This window comes from Lontra canadensis, unplaced genomic scaffold, assembly GCF_010015895.1.
Source record: "Lontra canadensis isolate GAN:19392208 unplaced genomic scaffold, GSC_riverotter_1.0 scaffold37, whole genome shotgun sequence".
NCBI lineage: Eukaryota > Metazoa > Chordata > Mammalia > Carnivora > Mustelidae > Lontra > Lontra canadensis.
This window is the reverse complement of record NW_022631031.1, coordinates 9,963,604-9,972,010: the sequence shown is the minus strand read 5'-3', so window position 1 is coordinate 9,972,010 and position 8,407 is coordinate 9,963,604. Positions and strand designations below refer to the sequence as shown.

Sequence of the window (8,407 nt, the reverse complement as noted above, 5' to 3'; positions counted from 1 at the left end):
TTTTCCTCTTTTTTTTTTAATGCCTCCTAGTTTTATAGTTGTGTGTCTGAGAGTTAGGGCTGGCATCATTGGTTGAATGAGGTGTCACTGCACCAGAGCATTTCCTTATAAAAGAACAACACCTCCAGCCAGCTTTTTAACAAGCCCTGCTTTCTTGCATTTATTATTGGGAAACAGTAAAGCGATTTGTACAAGGCTGGGGAAACTAGGGGCAGAACTAGATACAGAAGTTTTAGCTTTTAACTTTTCTGATCAATTCAGTATACTCAAAAGAATTGATACGACTCACCTCAAATTTCAATTGAGTATTTTTGGTATGTCAAATGCTGCAGATAGAAGGGTACCAGGTCACAACAATGCTATATTTAGAGATTTCCCTAAATGTTTACTTTTCATAGATGGAAAGGCTGAAGGAAGCTTTACAAAAAAAAGAAGTTAGGGACGCCTGGGTGGCTCAGAGGGTTAAGCCTCTGCCTTCAGCTCTGGTCATGGTCTCAGGGTCCTGGGATTGAGCCACATGTTGCGTCGGGCTCCCTGCTCGGCAGGGAGCCTGTTTCTCCCTCTCTCTCTGCCTCTCTGCCTACTTGTGAGCTCTCTCTCTGTATCAAATAAATAAATAAAATCATAAAAAAAAAAAAGGAGAAGTTAGAGCTTTATCAGTTGAGTTGATGGACTGGATGACTCATGGTGCCTGTTTCTGCCACCTGGGATTCAGGGAATGGAACCCAATTTAGACTTTTTAAAAGTGAGAGTTACTGCTAATCATGTAGCCCCTCAAAAATACGTAACAAAGTAAAAGGAGATGTGTTTCTTGTCAGCTGCCTATAACTTCACCTGATTGATAGAAGGCATTAAGTTGATTTATTTGATTCTTAGGAGGATAAAATCCATCACAAAAATCAACAGCCCTGTTGTTTTAAAAAATTTTTTAAAAGATTTTTATTTATTCAGGGGCGCCTGGGTGGCCCAGTTGGTTAGACATCTGCCTTCAGCTTAGGTCATGATCCTGGAGTCCCGATATAGAGCCCCACATCGGGCTCCCTGCTTGGTGGGGAGTCTGCTTCTCCCTCTGTCCCTCACCCTGCTCGTGTTCGGTCTTTCTCACTCTCGGTCTCTCTCTCAAATGAATAAATAAAATCTTATTTAAGAGAGAGACAGAGAGGACACATGTGGACACATGCAAGAAAGAGCACCAGAGGGGCAGGGGAAGAGGGAGAAGGAGAAGCAGGGAGCTGGATGCAGGGCTTGATTCCAGGACGCCGAGATCATGACCTGAGTTGAAGGCAGATGCTTAACCAACTGATCCACCCAAGTGCCCCAACAGCCCATTTCTTTATTTAAGTTCAATTAATTAACATACAATGTACTCTTTGTTTTAGGGGTACAGATCTGTGATTCATCAGTCTTATATAATACCCAGTAGTCATTACAAACCATACCCTCCCTAATGTCCATCACTCAGTTAACCTATCCCTCCACCCCTGAACAGCCCTTTTAGCCCAAATCTTTAGAACCCAGTTTTCATTAGAAATGAAGCAGTATTAATATAAGATTATGACAAATAAATCAGGCCCTTTGTGTGTGTGTGTACATATATATATATATATATATATATAAATAATTATTTTTTTTTTAAGTGCAAGCACCAACCACATACACCACAACAGGAATATATATTCAAGGCATTATCAGCCCAGAAGTTTCTTCCTGGCCCTTCACCTCAGAGCTTTATAGTGTGGTGGGCAGGGGGACACTAGGTTCCAGGAGTGGAAAGGTAGCTGAAAGCAAGGTGACCACTGAGAGCCCCGTCAGAGATTCTCCTAGGCTGAGTGGAATGCTCTCTGGATAAGGTGATGTCATTGTCCTCAGCCCCACACTAAAACTTTTAGTCCTGGACAGAGGGAATTGGTGAACTCTGTTGTCCCCAAGGAACAGGATCCAGTCAATTGTTAGCTTCACTCAGTGCAATTATTTATCTCTTAACATTAAATTCTGCTCAAGTCTCTTTCAATTATTTAAACATAGACTTATTTATTTGGATATAGGCAAGGAAGCACAAAGACAAAGAAGAAAAAAAAAACCCTTAAATTTCACTTTGATTCTCTTGATTGTTCAGTGAAGTCTTCTTAAAATTAATGTAGCAGAGAAAGAAAAAATAATGTGAAATATGGGGCAGCCAAGTTGAAACTGAGACCTTACTTTACTCTCAAAATTTAGGGGTTTCCCAACTTGGAATTTACCTGGCTTTACTAGTTTGGAAGGGGTTGACTTTTATTCTGAATCGAAATCCTCCCCGCATGTCCCCAAACACACACACACACACACACACACACACACACACACACACGCAGGCACACGCAGGCACACGCATGCGCACATCGGGTTCTATAATGCTGCCAAAACAGACAAGGAAGGGAAGTCAAGATTAACAGCCACGAGAATGGTGATGATTACAACAAGCTCAGCAAGTTGTATTTACACAGCATTTTCCTTCAAGAACCGCAGAGCTCTGCACAGATATTATCTCACTAATCCTCAGGGGAGCTTTCTCAAAGCGGCTTTATCCAGGCTCTCTCAATGGAGAAAGCGAGGCACAGTGAGGAGAGCCCGTGAAGTCTGTGGTAAAGCTGGAAACATAACCCCGGGCTCCTGACGTACAGGCCATTGTCATTTCCACTCAACCACGCCACCTTCCTGTCAGGTGTCTGGTAAACAGGTTAACTGATCTGGTGATTAGGCTGCCTCCTGCTTACGTGCAGGGACCTGCGGAATGCAGCATTTCCTTATTATACATTTTCAAGTACAATTCAGCGAAGCCAGGGGTCAGATAACGTCTTCCAGTGGAGAAAACTGGCCAAACGCAGATGGGGCGGTGGGTAGCCCGCCGGGGAGCTGCTGAGCTCCTGCGGAAGGGAAGACTTTATCCAGCCCAAGTCTGTGGAACCCTCTCAAGCCTGGTGGAGTCCAGACCAGCTTGCCACCTACTAATGGCAGCTCGGGCAACTTTCTGAACCTCCGGAAGCTCACTTTACCATCCACAAAATAGCCCAGGGACCCAGGCGCCGGCGGAAATAGAAAACCAAGCCTCGCTTGTTTAAAAAAAATAAAAAATAAAAAATTGTACTCTCATATGCTACTGGTACACTCCTTTAAGGGGAAAAAAAAAGGAAGGAGGGAAGGGAGGGAGGGGAAAGAAAAAGAAAGGAAAAGAAAAAGGAAAGAGAAAGGTGAAAGAAAAAAAGAAAGGAAAGGAAGAAAGAAAGAGAAAGAGAAAAAAAAGAAAGGAAAAGAAAGAGAAATAAAGAAGGAAAGAAAGAGAGAGAGAGAAAGAAAAAGAAGAAAAAAGGAAAGGAACAAGGTCCTGAGAAACGCCGGGCGCCGGAACGCGGGCGCGCGGAGGCTGACGGTGCAGTTCGAAGACTGAGCGGTGGGGGCGGAGGCGGCGGCGGCGGCGGGCGGCGCTTTCCCGTGGCGTCAGGGGTGCCGAGGTGACTGCGCGGCTGTGCGGCGGCCGCGGCTCACGCGGGAGTGACGCCGCCGGCAGCTCCCCTGAAAGGGCCCTCCTCTCCGTCCCCGTCCCCCCTCCCCGCCCCGGCGCGGGGCGCCCGCAGCCGAGGAGGCGGCGCGCCGCGGTAATTGGGCACAGGGGCCTTTTTCAGAGTCGCTCAGTCGGTAAATGGAACGTCAGCTTCCCTGTGATCCCGCGTGTGTGGGGCGGCGGCGGCTGCCGAACCGGGGCGCGAGGCTGGCCGGCCGCCGCTGCTCTTTCACAGCCCCGGGGCCTGCGCGGCCGGGGCGCGGGGCGGGGGTCGCCGCGGGGCTCGGCCCCGACCCTTCCTGGTGCCCCGGGGCGTCCGACCCGCACCGCGGACTCCTGCGGTCTCTCGGCCGGGTGCCACCTGTGGGAAACCCACAGGCCGAGATGAACCCGGGAAGAGAACCGTAGAGGGTATCCCGCCCCAGGCTGTAAGTCGCCCTCCGGAGATAAGGACATGCGTTTTAGCAGATGATTATAGATTTTCCCTTCACCGTGCGCCTGGAGGGGGGAGTTTTCACCCAATTCAATCAGATACTCAGCCCTTCCTCGGAAGGCCCTTCCTCGGAAGCTCGCCCAGCAGGAGCGCGCTGATCAACGTCAAGCCCGCCCTGCCTAGACTATGGCCTCCAGTGCAGGGATTAGCGACTTGCCGAGGGCTTTCTAGTCCACCCCCACACCAGCAAAATGGCTTCTTTCATCATCGCCCTCGCTCTGCTTCGGGACAGGGAGCTTGAGCTCTTGGGAAAGACACGAGGTCCTTGCCTCTCTCAATGTCACTCACTCTTTGGGGCTCAAGGGGTCACGACTAATTGCTGTGCAGTATCTGGCCTTGCTAACCTGTGTGATGACCTCAGCGACGGGGCACAGCTGGTAGACCTGAGTGAATCGTGGCTCCCATCCCCAATAGAGGCCCAGACTCTGCTCCCTCTAATAACAAGCACAGGGCAACACCTCTTACTTGGAACCCACCACGTGCACTTATTACCTCATTTATTCCCCCCAACAACCTATTTTGTGGATGGTAAAGTGAGCTTCCGGAGGTTCAGAAAGTTGCCCGAGCTGCCGTTAGTAGGTGGCAAGCTGGTCTGGACTCCACCAGGCTTGAGAGGGTTCCACAGACTTGGGCTGGATAAAGTAGAATCAGTCTTGTATGTAGCAAAGCAGCAGAGAGGACAGAAGGAGAAGCAAACGGGGAGAAGGCGTTTTATTTTTTGTTAGATGTTAGTTTAGAAATGCAGCTTGTAGAAGGCATATTCACATTCTCACTAGAGGCACCCTGCATTAGTTTTTGTTTTTTTTTTTCCTCTAAAGCTTTCTCTCAAAGGCTTGAGATTTCAACCAGCATCAGAGGCACTTCTGTTTCTTAAATACTCAACAGGGGAGATCCCCGCTTTCATTTTTCATCCAAGACTCAGATAAGCTAGTGAAAAGTGGGAAGCTAGTTGTATTAGCTTGAGCGCCATAACAAAACGCCATAGACTGGGTTGCTTGAACAACAGAAATTTACAGCTACAGAGGCTGGAAATATCAGATCAGGATTCGGGCATAGTTGGGTTCTGGTGAGAACTCTCTTCCGGCTTCCTGACAGCTATCTTCTCCTTGTGTCCTTACAAGGCAGAAAGAGAACTCTGTTTCCTCTTCTCAAAAAGTTACAGTCCTGTCAGATTAGGACCCCACTCTTATGACCTCATTTAACCTCAAGTACTCTGTAAAGACCCTATCCCTAGGTACAGTCACACTGGGGATAAGGGCTTCAACATATGAATTGGTGGAGGGGAGACACAATTCAGTCCATAGCACTCATAATACTGGAAAGGCTAAAAATTCAGCACGGTTCCAAAATTCACAACTGTGGTACCTTCAACAGCAACAAACAACTAGATACTGATTAACGCACTGCTATTAATGGAAATGGGGTAGGAGTAAAAAAGGAGAGAACAAAAATCATGCCCTTGTTGCTTCCATAGAATAATTTTACATTTTAGAATGCATGACTCAATCTTCCTTATTTTGCATACACCATAATTGAAGCATGGTGCTATCATATAGGTCTGACACTATGAGACCATCTTCAGAATGGAACTGTATCGCAATGCCTCAGACACTTCAAAAATTAGAACGTCTTTTGGGAAAGTCAAAGATCTACTTTATAGAGAACTGTATTTGAAAAAGTTTCTCTCATAGCTAGAAGTAACTTATACAAATATTTTTACAAAGTTAGTCATTTCTTTAAGAGAACAATTTTTGTTTAAAAAATGTGTCAGAAGAATGCCATTTTGGTATGGCTTCATTTATTTGAAAAACAAGTGCAGGGAGTCCTGCCTGATTGGTCAGGAACTTGATTACCTTTCTCCAAATATGAGAGAATAATGCTACTGAGAAGGCCTATCTTGGTCAAACACACGGACAACAGAAGCAATGATTGCCCATTCACTTTCTAGTAAGGTTTGTGTGGGTTTGCTGGATTGTGGTAAAGAGCTAGGAACTGAGGACTGCCAACTTTGAAGAAAATTCCTCTCTGACCTTCATGCCTGAAAGACAAACCACGCACTAGACCCAAGGCAGCAGCACAAGAAGAAATGACAACTGTAGTACTGGCCTAAGAAATCACCTCCTTCTGCCAGGAAATCTTCGGTCATTTACATCTTAGCATGAATTTGTTTTCCTTTTAAGTTATGGATAGAATAAATACAGTTTCCCCATAGTTCCATCTTTTTACAAATCATTGGATGTTCTAAAGTAGACAGGCTTTCTTTCTTTCTTTCTTTCTTTCTTTCTTTCTTTCTTTCTTTCTTTCAAGATTTTATTTATTTATTTGACAGAGACACAGCGAGAGAGGCAACACAGCAGAGGGAGTGGGAGAGGGAGAAGCAGGTTCTCAGCGGAGCAGGGAGCCCCATGCAGGGCTCAATCCCAGGACCCTGGAATCATGACCCAAGTTGAAGGCAGATACTTAACGACTAAGCCACCCAGGCGCCCCAGTATAGTAGATGGGGTTTCTTTCCACAAACCCCAGCCCCTCTGAAAATTGGTCATTAGATCACTGGAAGTTTTGATGGGATAGAGCAAAGGTGAAAATAGGGATAATTCTGGTTGATTGTACCAGGCTTCCTGGATAGCAAACATGGGGGTAGGGTGGGTAATTGATGGCAAGAGGATTAGGCTTGAAAACTTCAGGACTGGAAGGCACTTACTGCCCAGTGGGAAGGGGAAATAAGATTTCAGCAGATGGATGAGGAGCACAAAAAAGGGAATTGGAAACTAGATTTAATTTGCTTTATGCTTTAACCAGATTAGGTCTTGGGTGTGGGCAGCAATCTCATATAACAAGCCTGACATGTGGCCACTCCTGGTAGGAAGGTTCATGTGGCCCACAGCACCATTAAGCTAGAAATACAGGTCACTAAACTGCTATTACTGTGCATGACTGAGATAATTATTGCTCAGAAATAATTAAAACACTACATATTTTATTATAACAATTCCACTTTGTGGGTCTCTGGGCTATCTATACCCCTAGGTCTATACATAAATTTTTTGTTTCAATAGATAGGCCCTATTCAGCCACATTTATTTATTTTTTAAAAGATTTCTTTTTTATTTATTTGAGAGAGAGAGAGAGAGAGAACAGAGGGAGCCTGAGAGAGAGAAGCAGACTCCCGGCTGAGCAGAGAGTCTGACGTGGGACTCGATCCCACGACCCTGGGATCATGACCTGAGCTGAAGACACTTAACCAACCAAGCCACCCAGGTGGCCCAAGTCACATTTATTACTGGAAGGCTGAGGCTCTATTTCTTGACCAGCAACTACAGATTAATTTTTTAAAATATTTTTATTGTGGTAAAATATACATAACACCCTAAAATGTGCCATTTTAACCATTTTTAAGCATATAGCAGTGGCATTAAGCACACTCATATTGTTGGGCAACAACCCACCAGTCACCTCCAGAACTTCTTCATCCTCCCCAACTGAAACTCGTACCGCTTAGACAATGACTCCTCCTTCTCCTCTTCCCAGCCTCTGGTAACTGCTGGTTTACGTTCTGTCTCTATGTGTCTCACTATTTTAGGTACCTCATATAGGGGAAATGATACAATCTTGTCCTTGGCACAGTGTCTTTAAGTTTCCTCCATGTTGTACTCTGGGTCAGAATTTCCTTCCTTTTTCAAGGCTGCGCAATACGGTAACTATATACCGCACTTTGTTGATCCATTCATCCAGAGGCGGAAGTAAATTGCCTTCTAACAAGCACACCAGCCCTTACTCGTAAAAATGATGTGTGTCTATGAATAGGGCACTTGGAAGATGATACGCTTACTCAGAGATGACTTGTGTTAGGAGCTAAACTTGGACACTGAGGCTCCAGGGTTATCTCCGACCAGGGATGTACGTGGGGAGGAAAGGCCCCGTGAGGACACAGTGAGAAGATGACCATCTGCAGGCCAAGGGGCGGGTTTCAGGAGAAACCAACCCTGCCAACACCTTGAGCTCAACTTCTGGCTGTCCGAAGTGTGGGAAAATAAATTGCTGTTGTTTAAGCCATCCAGCCTGTGATATTTTGTTATGGCAGCCTTAGCAAACTAACACAACCGGCTACAAAAAAACGTTTTGGGTTTTGTGGCATGGCCCCAGCATCCGTTTGAGGCCATGCGCCCAAGCCAGCCTCATTACTTTATAGTCCCAAACAGTATTACTCTGCTTGATCACTTGGGGGTGGAGCGAGTGTTTCATCATATTTGGCTTTAAATGGCCTTTTGACTCTTTAACAAAACATTAAGTCCTCTCTTAAAGGATAAAATTTCTTCTACTAAGGATATTCAAAAGAATACGCTGCCAACTTTCAAGGAAATTCCTAAAGGAAATTG

At 45.7% G+C, this 8,407-nt stretch overlaps 1 protein-coding gene across 2 annotated transcripts in view; it reads right to left on the bottom strand.

Moving 5' to 3' along the window:
* Positions 1-1,279: 1,279 nt before the first annotated feature.
* MRPS28 (mitochondrial ribosomal protein S28) overlaps positions 1,280-8,407 on the bottom strand; it is a 132,561-nt gene continuing 125,433 nt past the window's right edge. The window contains exon 4 of one of the 2 annotated variants that reach the window (XM_032869140.1): positions 1,280-1,318. The gene's annotated coding sequence lies outside the window, so the exon portion shown is untranslated. Of the gene's footprint in view, positions 1,319-6,499; positions 6,518-8,407 lie in introns of those variants that run through there. The other variant, XM_032869142.1, reaches the window with a different exon arrangement.